The sequence below is a fragment of the Anabrus simplex genome, chromosome 13 (assembly GCF_040414725.1).
Source record: "Anabrus simplex isolate iqAnaSimp1 chromosome 13, ASM4041472v1, whole genome shotgun sequence".
NCBI lineage: Eukaryota > Metazoa > Arthropoda > Insecta > Orthoptera > Tettigoniidae > Anabrus > Anabrus simplex.
Genome location: NC_090277.1, coordinates 73,665,917 through 73,678,988, shown reverse-complemented (window position 1 = coordinate 73,678,988; position 13,072 = coordinate 73,665,917). Strand labels below are relative to the sequence as shown.

At 39.1% G+C, this 13,072-nt stretch overlaps 1 long non-coding RNA gene across 1 annotated transcript in view; it reads right to left on the bottom strand.

Annotated features, from left to right (window-relative positions):
* Window positions 1-1,090: 1,090 nt before the first annotated feature.
* Window positions 1,091-13,072, bottom strand: part of LOC136884705 (uncharacterized) — a 249,355-nt gene continuing 237,373 nt past the window's right edge. The window contains exons 2-3 of the long non-coding RNA XR_010861414.2: window positions 7,759-7,848; window positions 1,091-2,784 (exon numbers count right to left, since the gene is read on the bottom strand). This is a non-coding gene — a long non-coding RNA (uncharacterized lncRNA). The remainder of the gene's footprint in view (window positions 2,785-7,758; window positions 7,849-13,072) is intronic.

Sequence of the window (13,072 nt, the reverse complement as noted above, 5' to 3'; positions counted from 1 at the left end):
ATAGAAGTTTCAAACCAAGGATCATGTAAGAGGTGACAGATCTGTCACTCCTGTATGATAAAGATTGATGGGAAAACAAGTCATGCAAGCTATAAGCTATGAGGGTCGGTACGGCCCATCAGTGGCCACGGCTGGTCCGTGGACCAACCAACCGAGCGGAGGAGGGGTAGCCATGGCTCTACGCCTCTGCCTCCGGAAGGCGGGACAGGGCTTGACCTCACGGCTGGTCCCAACCATCGGCTGTTCTGAGAATGGTTTTCCGTGGTTTTCAATTCTCCTTCACTAAGGCGAATGCCGGGACAGTTCCTAGTATAGGCCATGGCCGCCAATCCCCTCATCTTCTCCATGCATCTCCTTCACAGTGACAAATTTCCCGGCCTGAGAGACGGCGTCACCATCTAAGAGACCCGCCTCCCCATCAGGGGAGAATGAAAACATGTTAGTAGTAGTAGTATTATGAACATAGGAAATAAATACCATGATAGCACCTCATAATAAACTGGATAATGACAGTTGTTTTTGTTAAATTTTAAATCTTTTTTCTTGAAAATTAGCTAGGTATATTTCAATTATTTATATGTTGGCATTGACTTTTTTACACTAGCCTGTATACTTGTTTCAGCGTTCACATTTTAATTTAAATATACATCTATTCAATAAGGAATACATCACTGATTACTGAAAATGTTAATGCAATTCATATAAAGAGCTAAAACACCCATACTTACCTAAGTCATGACCTAACATAACCTCATTCTCTCGTTGAACCCTTCCCACAACTTTTATCTATGAGAATGCAAAATGGGAGAAGGAAAGAAGAAGTAAAACACAGTATAATGTACACAGTTTATATTTTGAATTTATGCACATATTTATTCAAAACAACAGGTAAGAACCACATAAATGCATATACACACACATGTGCATTAGCAAATAGGTACCAGTACTAGTTCAGTGTGAGAGAAATTTATGATGATAATACTATTTTTTTGCATTAAGAATGTGTATAATTCTAATTTTACTTCATACTAAAAAAAAAAAAAAAAAAAAAAAAAAAAAAAAAAAAAAAAAAAAAAAAAAAAAAAAAGAGAACTAAACCTGGAATGAAAGAAATTCATCTTTTACAGCCATGAAGTAGACTACTTACATCACATAAAATCACATAATCCAGTCACTCAAAATGTATGTAAGATATATATACCTAACAAAATAACACTGAAAGCAAATGTTTGCACTCTACCAACTAGAAGGTACAACAAACGGGATCAATGAAATGATACCCGGTGTATGCATAAGTCTTTTCTGGTTTCACTAAGAGATGGCACCAGTGAACAGTACGCAGCGTATGAATTTGACACATACATCAGTTTGTTCGTATAACATTAACCTACCGACACATACAAGTTGAGTTCGCCAAACACTAGCGGCTGTGTTGCATCGTTCAGTGTTCGTGTTGACGTTTGTGCCTGAAAAATACATTTGCGGCACGCATTGCTTTTCTTATTTAATCAAAAGCTAAAGGCTGTGGAAAGTCAACGTTTGCTGGTAGAAACATATGGTGAACACGCTCCATCGATTAGAACATGTGAGACATGGTTTTGACAATTTAAATGTGGAGATTTCAATGTGAAAGACAGTGCAAGCTCTGGTAGACCACAAAAGTGCGAAGACGAGCAATTGTAGGCAAAACCGTTGCAGCACAACGCTATCGCCAACAAATTATTCATTTAAATCACGTATTGATCAAAAGACGACCGGAATGGACCAGAAGACGTGGCAAAGTTATTTTGTTACAGGACAATGTGCTGTCTCACACAGGAAAACCAGTGAAAGATACCTTGAAATCCATCCACACCTGCCATACTGCCCTGACCTGGCACCATCTGACTATCACCTCTTCGCATCAATGGGGCATGTGCTCTCAGAGCAGCACTTCAGCAATTTTGAGGAAGTTGGAAAATGGCTCGACGAATGGTTTGCCGCAAAAGACAAGCTCTTTTCTGGCATGATATTCGTAACTTACCTGAAAAATTGGTGAAGTGTGTAGAAGATGATGGCCAATATTTTGAATAACAAAAAATGAATTACCGTTGAAAATTATGTGTTTTCTTTACCACAACAACCGGCAAATACTTATGCATACACCTGGTACTTCAAAACTGAAAATATTTAGTATCTAACCTCAGTCGAGTTACCAAATATCACAACACACAATATGATCTACATTTTTTGAGAATGTTATTTAGCATTTAAAGTATTGTGTGGAAGTACATGAAAAGGGGGGTTCAATTAACTCCTAAACATCATGTCAGTCTGCAATGAGTCATGTGGAGGAGTAACCAGATGTTTGACAAAATGCCTAATTTATGACAACAAATCGTTTGTATTAAATTTGTTAGAATAAAGCATAAGGTTGTACACAGCATATATCATTTTTCCTATTTTAATGTATAATGTCTACTTGTCTCCCTTTTAACAAAATTAAGATCACACTGAAAACAACTAGTGTGTTTTTTATTTTTCAAAATTACATGACACACTCTCACTGCCAAAAGGAGACCACCCTGTTCTTGAAGGATCAGTTGCATCTTTACTATTATTAAAGCAGGCGTGTCAAGGTCACGAGCTGCCCGACAACTCTGCGTGTCCGAGAAACAGCTGTTACGAGTGCTAGCATAGTACAAGCTTCCTTGTGGGGAGTATCTATATCTGCATGGTCAAGGCCTGACCTCTGAAGCACTGGCGAGACCTTTCTCCGCTTCATCCATCTCTTGAGTTTACCATCTGTAATGGAAACCATGGAATAAAAGTTAATGTTCCGCGTACCGACTCAAAAGACAAGTATGTGTATTCACTCTGTAGCCATGAAGTGAGCCTAGAAATGTTAGTGCATGGATCATCCTTTGGTTATTCTGTTAAGAATCTTTTGATGATACACACCACTATCTGACCTGTAGTGAACAAAGCATCTAGACTTAGACCTTGGATAGTGATACCTATGATAGAGAAAGAGAAATCTGTCTGGAGATGAATAAGGGTACAGAATCACCTGGTTTAGGTATGATTAGTGAGAAGTTCCAATCAATAGACAGGTTTAGGATCATTATACCCAGCAAGATGTTCACTGGCATTTTGGAAGGGAGGGTGCAATCAATGGTTGAGAGCAAGTTGGATAAACTGGCTTCGGTGGTGGGGTCATGTAAAGTGAATGGAGGAGGATAGGTTACCTGGGAGAATAATGGACTCTGTCATGGAGGGTAAGAAAGGTAGAGGATAGAGATAGATCAAGACGATTATGGTTACAGTCAGTATGTAATGATTTCAAGATGGTGGTAAACAAGGCCACACAGCTAGTTATAAATAGAGGATTGTCAAGACGTTTTAAATTAACTAAGGCTTGCACACTGAACACTGAAAGGCATAACAGTCTCTAATGAAGAGAAATTATGTATGAGTTATGTTTCTCTCACTGTTGGCCTGCTTTCTTCATGACAACATTTCTTGAACCTTTATACAGGTTAGAACATTCTCAGCTGATGAAATAAATCCAAGTAACTGTTTGCCTTGATTTCAGAAACAAGCTAAAAGCTGACTAAGAAAACAAATGCAGGGATTGTCATAGCAGTCTTTAATGTGCAGCAGAGTAGGAAATGCGATAAAATACTTAAAATTATGATAGTATCTAGAAATATAACATTATAACAGAGAAATAAATAACTTTGTTCATTCAGATGTCCACTGCAGTTTCACTTTCTTTTCCCTATAGCCAGTATTGGACTGAAATATAACATAAAGCTTCACAGCTCAATAGGGTTTTTCTATTTCTAACACATGAAAATCAAGAAAATTAGCTCTGATAATTTGTGGAATATGTACTTAAGAGTAGGGTACTGATGTCATGCTACCTTCCCACTCTGCTGTTCTTATCCCAAGACGCTAACTACCAATGGTTTAACATGGTTGGGAGTATAACAAGTGCACAGAGCACCAACCAGGGTTACTGTTAGTCATAACATCTCCTAGGTGGTCATAGCCCTTGCCCCCGTGCTTACTGGCAGTGACAGGTAAGATTCTGGTTCATCGGAAATCACTGTTAATGGCAGTGAGTGCAGCATTATAACCTACTAATTACTGATAATGACAGGTTCCATTCTGTTTTTGTAGAAAGCAGTAGAGTTCAGTTTGGCTCACACAGGGAGTATCGTCACTTGTTGGCAGGGGATGAGTTCAATTAATGTGGCCTTTGTTTCAGCGCAGTGCCAACTAGTCATACAGCAACACACTCTATGTTGAACAGTGGTGAAAAGTTGAATTAATTTATCATGCTGGCTAGTACACAGCCATTGTTGGTCTGTGATGAAGCAAATGGTGTCTGGGGGCATAAGCCCCAAGGTTAGGGCTGTGGAGCGGCTGTTAGGCATCCATCACTCCGTAGGGCGATAGCAGCACATTTTATGTTGGACAGTGGTGAAAAGCTGACATTGGCATTTTAAAGCATGGTAAGTATTCCATTATGAGATTTGGCAGGAGCACATTTTGTAGGCTACTTGGCAGAATTCCTCTTCAAGACACCCTTCCCCCCTGACACGAGGGTGCACAAATTTTTCAAGGCTGCGAGGGTGCTATGTCCTTTGCTTGATTAAGGTAAGTTAAATAGCAAATTATTGTTTTTTTTACTTCTGGGGTCTGGCGGGTAGGTCCTTGGCTTATTTAAAGATATGAACTTCATTAATGTTTCCGTATTGAATTGAGATTAACGATAAGATATCTATTAGGTTCAACCTTTTCAATACTAATTAGGTACGTGTTTATGTTACAAATACCTTTTATTCAACTTTGGGACCGGTTTCGACATATATAATGTCATCATCAGCCATAAAAAGATCACAATATATAAGCAAGGACACAGTCTGTAACTGACTATTCACACCATGTGTCGAAACCGGTCCCAAAGTTGAATAAAAGGTATTTGTAACATAAACACGTACCTAATTAGTATTGAAAAGGTTGAACCTAATAGATATCTTATCGTTAGGTCCTTGGCTGTCGCAGTAAACACGTCTCTCCTCTACAAAACATTCCACATAAGAGTTTTACTATTTCAAATACATTATAATTCTATAAAACTTAGGCCATATTTATTTTTACCATTGGCAGCCCTGACAGCACTGTGTGCCGTACGATACAGCGTGTGATATCAAGGTGGTTACTGAACCACTTACCGAGAGCAATTCAATAATTTTTCAAATAGCATCAATATTATTAATGGTCATTAGGTGTTATATTCGAAAGAGCTAAAGAGGCATTATCTAAAGTAAGGAAACATCTGAGTCATAAAGATGTTCTCTTATGAATTACAAGACTGTCTAATTGACTTTTAATACCTAGCTCTCTACACTATCCTTTAAATTGAGAACCTCTTCAGGAACAGGTCCTTAAACTGATGCAAATCAAAGGAAAACATGTATAATTTCGATTAATTACTTTGCAAGTAATTTGTGGATGAAAAGCTTGTAATACCAATTACCACAGATTTGAAGAAATAGAGGATTTTATAATAATATTATTTTTACGTCCCAGTAAGTAGTTTTTTGGTTTTCAGAGACATTGAGGTTCCAGAATGTTGTCCGGCAGGAGTTATTTTACATACCAGTGACATGAGGCTAATATATTTGAGCACCTTCAAATACCACCGGACTGAGCTAGGATCGAACCTGCCAAGTTGGGCTCAGAACGCTAGCGCTTTACTGTCTGAGCTGCTCAGCCCGGCAGGAATATTATACTTTTGTCCTACAGGTACAGTAAAACCTCGTTAATTCGAAGTCGTTGGGGCTCAAAAATCGGACTTCGAATTACGTGATTTCGAATTAACCGCCAATTCGCAATTCAGAAGTACCAACGCTTGCCGCGTTACAAAATATTCTAAGGCCCGTTGCTGCATGCAGTTAAGCTTGATTCACAATTTATACTACCTTTCAAATGCCATGAAAAAAGAACTATTTCCAAAATGTATCCAAGAAGGTGCATTTACAGTATTCAAATAATGCACTCGGATATCTCACTGGTAAACATAACCTCACGCAACGCAAGAAAGAAAAAAAAGCACGATTCAAAGACGAGGAGAAATCTATGCTGGCTCCCATGTGCAAGTGCTTTATTAATTGGATTACTATACTGTATGCATTTTAGATGCCTTGTATTTACACAGAAAGTACCCGATGCCCTTAAAATCGAACTTTCCTATGACTCTATCCTTGTACGATTTCTCGCCGGCACTTCGCTCGTACTTCAGAAATGTAAGCACTTGCCGCGTCACAAAGTATTCTAAGACCCATTAATTCATGCAGTCACGTCGATTCACAGTTTAAACCTTTCAAATGCCATGGAAAAAAACTATTTCCGAAATGTATCCAACAAGGTGTATTTAGAATGTTCAAATAATGCACTTGGATAAATCACTGACAAACATAACCTCACCCAACGAAAGAAAAAAAATCGCACAATTCAAAGACGAGGATATATTATGCCGGTTCCCGTGTGCAAATGCATTATTTTTTGGATTTCTGTACTGTCTGCATTTTTATTATAGATGCTTTGTACTGGCATGGAAAGTGCCCGACGCTCTTAAAATATTGCGGCTTATCGAACTTTCCTATGACGACGGGATAAAGTATCTCGCTTCCATGTGCATTGCAACGCACTACTATGACCCCCATCCGTCACACTTGTACGATTTCGCGGCTGGCAATTTCTCCTTTAAAACCATAAGACCGTTTGGGCTCGCATTAACATAAAGCAGTGCAGTTTCACCGGCAATGACAATATTGTTCGGTGCCTACGAATTTATTATATGAGCCACGTTTTTTCGTCAACTGTCGGCATCGCCAGTGTTCCCGGATTCTGTTTTCCCGCACACTGTCTGTTGCGTGATATTACGGCCTTCCTTAAAAGGTTGAACGCATAAGAATTCCGATTTCATTCAACTTAGCTATCATGAAGCGCACTGTAGACCCACCGAAGTGAGTGAAAGTGCGGAAAGCTACCCCTCCACGTTCCGGAACGCGCGATCTATTATGACGCGGAGCGGAAAAAAATTCGAGTTGAAATTAATCTGTAACATACTATTGTTTTAAAATGTAAAGGCAGTTTCGAATTAAAGGTCTGAATTTCGGTAATGGGGCCGACATTGTACTTCAAATTACCGGTACGAATTATCCGCATTTCGAATTAAACAATTGAAATAACATGTAAAACTGTATCTCATGTTTCCGGGAACGAGAGCTTCTTCGAATTAGGCGGGATTTTGAATTAACCGATTTCGAAGTTATATAACAACTGCCCATTATCTACATATTTGAAACCCAGTATGAATTCCAATTTTCTTCTTCTGACACAAAAAGTTATTCTTAAATATCCCAATGGACCACTGGATGCTGAACCCAAGGTTTAAGATATTAATTCCAATGTTTGACATTAATGAAAAGAATTGAGTGGATTTACTTAGGAGAGAAGCCAAATGCTGCCTCTCTAACAGTTCATTTGAATCAAAAATGAGAAAGCTAATCCTGTTAGAACAAAGCATCCAGAGCAGTAACACCAGCGTCCACTAGTCATTTCAACATTTTTAGACAAGGCTACATTAAATTCTCACACCCTTAATAAAAAGTTGTCGCTTGAAGTTAATACCAAGAAATCACAGTACAGACAACCACCAAATGATCACAGTTCCTGCTCCTTCTGATGAACATTGACACTTACTCTCAGTGGAAGATAGCTGGGAATCTTCTCTCTACGTGAAACTGGCATCGAGGACAGCAAATCCGGTAAGATGTGAGGAAGCTGTATGTCCTATAAAATAAAGATAACATCATATCAAACAAACTGCAGTACAAAAGCAAAGAAATCAGATGTAATTACTGTAGATTGCTGAATCATACATAGCCTGCAGCTTTTTCTGCATATCGGAGGGTCCTGGAGTGGATGAAACCACTTTATTGAGAAGAAAGTTGAAGATTAGAATCTTCTCCCTCACTCACACTGGCATCAAAGACAGCAAATCCAGGAAGATGTGAGGAAGGTGTTTGTCCTATAAAATACAGATAACATCACAACATACAAAATTCAAAATAAAAGGAAGGCAAATTAATTACGTTCAATATATAATGCTACACATTTTATTTCTTGGCCAATTTTGGTTTTAAAAAATTGGAATATTCCAGCTTCGTCTCGTAGAGTTTCATTAATTTCCGATAAGAGGCAGTGCTATAACTGGCCTTCAAAATGACGTCTGTAAGAGAGGTGCGTACCAAACAGACAGCAGTTATTGAGTTTCTTTTGACAGAAAACCAGGGCATCACAGATATTCATAGGCACTTGCAGAATGTCTATAGAGACCTGTCAGTGGACAAAAGCACACTGAGCCTTCTGCAGGACAACGCAAGACCTCACGCAAGTCTGCGTATGAAACTTCAGTGGACTGTTCTTCCTTAGGCACCCTGCAGACCAGATCTCGCACCGTTTGACTTCCATCTGCTTTGGTCCAAGGAAGGATGCACTCCGCTGGAAGCACTACGTGGATGATGGGGAAGTTACTGATGCAGCACTATGTTGGCCCCGATATTAACCAGTCGAATGGTACCATGCAGGCATACAGGCCCTCACATTATAGTCACATAAGGCCGTAGCATTGAATGGAGATTATGTTGAAAAATAGGGTATTGTAACAAAAATATTGAGGTATAACATGGTGTAATCAAATCCTCAATAAAACCAATCTGCTTTTAGAAAAAATGTGTTGCCTTATACATTGAACTCCCTTCATATATTGCTGAATATAGGAGCTAGGAATATTACCCTGCAGTTTTTTCTGCAGATTGGAGGGTCGTGGAGGTGAAGAAACCACTTCATTGAATGGTTTCCCTGTACTGCCAGTAGGATGCTGAAGCTGATAACAATGTTCAACATCTATCATGGCACTACAGCCCTGAAGGGCTTTGGCCTACCAAGTGATCACAGAAGATAGATGTCCTCTAAAATTCAAGGTAACGGATCATCAAACAAGCTTCATTTTACAGTTCCAGTTTCCCAGGTACAGTTGGTTAGCCTCTTCCGTTCTGTCTTATTGAGATACATTCTGTTGTTGATGACGTCCTCCAGTGTCCTTCCCCGATCTGCAATGTCCATCCAGTGGGTTCTTGCTCTTCCTGCCACATGTCTCTCCTTGCTGGCTCCATCCATTACATGTCCAAACCACCTCAATCTGGACATGCTGACCCGATCTGACAATGATGTCTCAATCCCAGCTTCCTTTCTAACCATGTCATTCCATAACTTGTCTAGTTTGGTTTTTTGAATTGTGCACCTCAGGAACTTTATCTCAGATGCCTGCAACCTTGATGAGTTTTTCTTAGTGAGGGTGCAGGTTTTGATACCAGAGGTTAAGTTTGGTATGAAGTACTGATTGAACATAACCAGCTTTGATTTTGTTGGTACTTTGGGATCCCAGAGGAGTGTTCATACTTGCTGGTAAAAGTGAGAGCTCTTCTGGACTCTATTTGCCACCTCTTTTATGGCTAGTGCATCTTGAGATATTACACTGCCCAGGTATGTAAAGCTTTCCACACTTTCTAGTGGATGGTTTTATAGTATGATGTTCGCTAGTCATCCCTCTCTATTTATTGCCATTTCTACTGTTTTGGGTTCACTTATATTGAGATTGAATTCTTGGAACTTAACCTTCCATTCATTGAGTCTCAACTGCACTTGTTCCTCAGTTACTCCCCGGATCATAACATCATCAGCGAAAGCCACTGCATGTAGCTGATGAGAGGTTTTCTTGATGTTCTTCATTATGTCATCCATGATGGTGATAAACAATAATAGAGATAGTGCACTGCCTTGCTGGATTCCGCTTTTTGTCTGGAACCAGGATAAATGTCTGTCACCCAATCACACACAGCTGGTACAGTGCTCATACAGGATCTGAACTTACTTCACCAGTACCAGTCCCTCCGGCACATGATCTTTTTCTCAGGCATTCCCATATCTTATCTCTTGCAATGCTGGAATATGCCTTCTCAATATCAAGGATGATGATGAGCGACCAAAAGAAGAATTATTATAAACTGTTCAGTTTCATGGTTTCACTAATAGGAAAAGTCCTATCAGTTTTAATTTCTGCATTGATGTGGTGAAAGTTCCTTATGGGGATCACTGTAAATATCTAGGTGTTAAATAAAGGAGACATCTTCATTGGGGTAATTACATAAATGGGATATTAAATAAAAGGTACAGATCTCTGCACATGGTTATGAGGATGTTTATGGGTTGTAGTAAGGATGTAAAGGAGAGGGCATATAAATCTCTGGTAAGACCCCAACTAGAGTATGGTTCCAGTGTATGGGACCCTTACCAGGATTACTTGATTCAAGAACTGGCACAAACAAAAGCGAAGAAAAGCAGCTTGATTTGTTCTGGGTGATTTCCGAGAGAAGAGTAGCGTTACAAAATTGTTGCCAAGTTGTTGCAGGAGACGGGCTGCTCGACTAAGTGGTATGTTCCAGTTTAATTGGTCCGTTATTGGACATTATATATTTTCCAGCTAATTCATTCTTGATTGCCAGCATTTTCCGCCAGTATTCCCAGCGGCCTCCACAGTATGCACTAGCCAAGCGTTTTGGTAGGAGTGCTAGTTACCAACTGATGAGCCCAAATTAGCACACTGGGGTGAAACGCTGGCAACCAGGAATGAGTTAGCTGGAAAATTTGTAATGAAAAATAACAGACCATTTATATTGATATTATAAATTTATAATCTCCAATAACGGACCAATTATATTGGAATATGAATTTACACATTCAGAACAAATACTTCAGGTTAGCTTTGAGAATCAACATCTACATCATAAGTGGTATTTTCATTATTAAATCAATAAAAGTACACTTCCATATGTTTGATACTATTGACAGCTGATTGCTGTCTTATTGATGTTATGAAAAAGCTTCCCAAAAGTCTTGATATGTCGGCATCCTACTGTGTTCTTGGAGGGGTCTAGCGGCAGCTGATGTGTCTTTCCGTCTCAATCAGTTTCAGAGGATCCCTTAATAAACAAAAATTCAAGAGACCCATTTTCACCAAGTTAAATCGAAAGACAATACTCACTTCGGAAAAGAAGAGCAGCTGAAGAGAACAGCTTAGATGTAACACTGATACGGAAAAGTCTTTTTCAAAAATGAACACCTAAGACAAACATACAAAAGTGCTGTATACTAACAATTTTTAACATCTATTTAAGTGAATTGGAAATTGTTTTAAATTAGGTTAGAACATAAGCAGATCCATCTTTCCTTCCCACTTCCCCTACCCACCTATTTTAATTATTTTTATCTTTTTAAATTAGTTTTGTAAGCATAACAAACGCACTGTTTTAAGAAGGTTTTTGAGAAGAAGAAAATTCTCTGTAATTTCACCTAACAATGTTATGTAGCTGAAGGCAACAAGTTCTACAAATAATTAATTTGGTTAAAGCAAATATATAGTATCAAACAGGTGGAAGTGTATTTTTATTAATTTAATGTAAATAAGATTTGATACAGGAAATGAAGCTAATTTCTTGCAACAAGTGGTATATTCCAAGCTGTCAGTGGAGAGCTGGTGTCGAATGACATTGTCTGTCTGTCTGTCAGGTCAACAGCCCAGAGGCTGGTTGGATCCTCAAATAGCACCACCAAAGGTTATGCGGTTATAAGGAAACCCCAAAAACCAATGGCAGCACCAAAATGAGGCGTACTAGGCAACATGAGGAGTGAAGTAGTTTGCCATTGCTTTCCTCACTGGGTCAGAAAGTACTATTGCAGCACGACTGACCCTGTGAGCAGCAGCTTTCATAACACTCAGATGCACTAGTTGTGCTCTGAATGTCATTACTCAGCACTACCCATACCCCAGCAGCTTCCATATTGTCACAGCCATGGATGTTGACTGGGACTTCGGTGGAAGCTACACTTTACTCTGGCCTCTGCCAAGAGATGGATGCAAAAGTACTGTATCCATCAAGAAATGACAGCAGGCAGCGAATGACGTTAGTAGATGAATAAGCTTGAGCGGAGCTTTCAAAAATAGGAAAGATCATAATATGTAGAGAAAGCTTGAATTCAAGAGATCAAATTGGGGCAAATGTTCAGTAAGGGATAGGAACAATTTATCAAGGGAAATGTTCGATAAATTTCGAAGTTCTCTGAAATATATTTAAGAAAATGACAACAGTCCTAAATGCAGGTCATTGACTGAAACAAATAGACTTTGAGTGTGCGGACTGTGTAGGAAGTGAGGATGTGATTCTGTTTTACAGCCAAATGCCCTTCCTGGTGCCAGAACTCGACTACATCCAGCCTCATTTACACTCAATCTGTTGGCCTCACGTCGATGCTGTCCAAGTCTCGCTATGACCAGGTGGTAAGGTGTCTTCCTTCCCTGTACATATTCATTAAAACTCGACAGTGCACCACATAAGAGAGTGGCACCTGCTAGAGGTAAAATTTACATTCAGGGAACACAAATGACATTAAATCAAAAAGTCTGCACGTTGTAGCCAAGTCCTTTATTGATGATTGATTAATTAATTCATCATTATGACCATCTATACAGCCTAGATTTATGCCTTATTCTTTGCAACAGTCTTTAAATTCTCCTTTCTCTCTCTTCAACCAGGAGCTGTTTCAAGGCTTGACAACTTGGATCTCATTTCTTCAATTTTCTGCCTAAGATCGCTTTTTTCTGTATTTCTCCCTCTTCAACACCCACTTACTTTTTTACTTTTAATTATTATGATTTAACTTTTTGTATAAAGTAATTGACTGAAGTCAAAGCAATTTTCAAGACATCATCATCATAATGAATTACTTCCAGCGAGCCGGGCAGGATGTTTAAGAACGATGTGTCTCCATTTATTACAGTCTTGTATGCTTATTTTCTCTCTAGGGCATCGCATGTTTCTCCTCTCTTCTCTTATCTGATCTAATCAACCTTTTTCTAGGGCGTCCAGTTGGTCTTCATCCCGGAACAGTCTTTTTA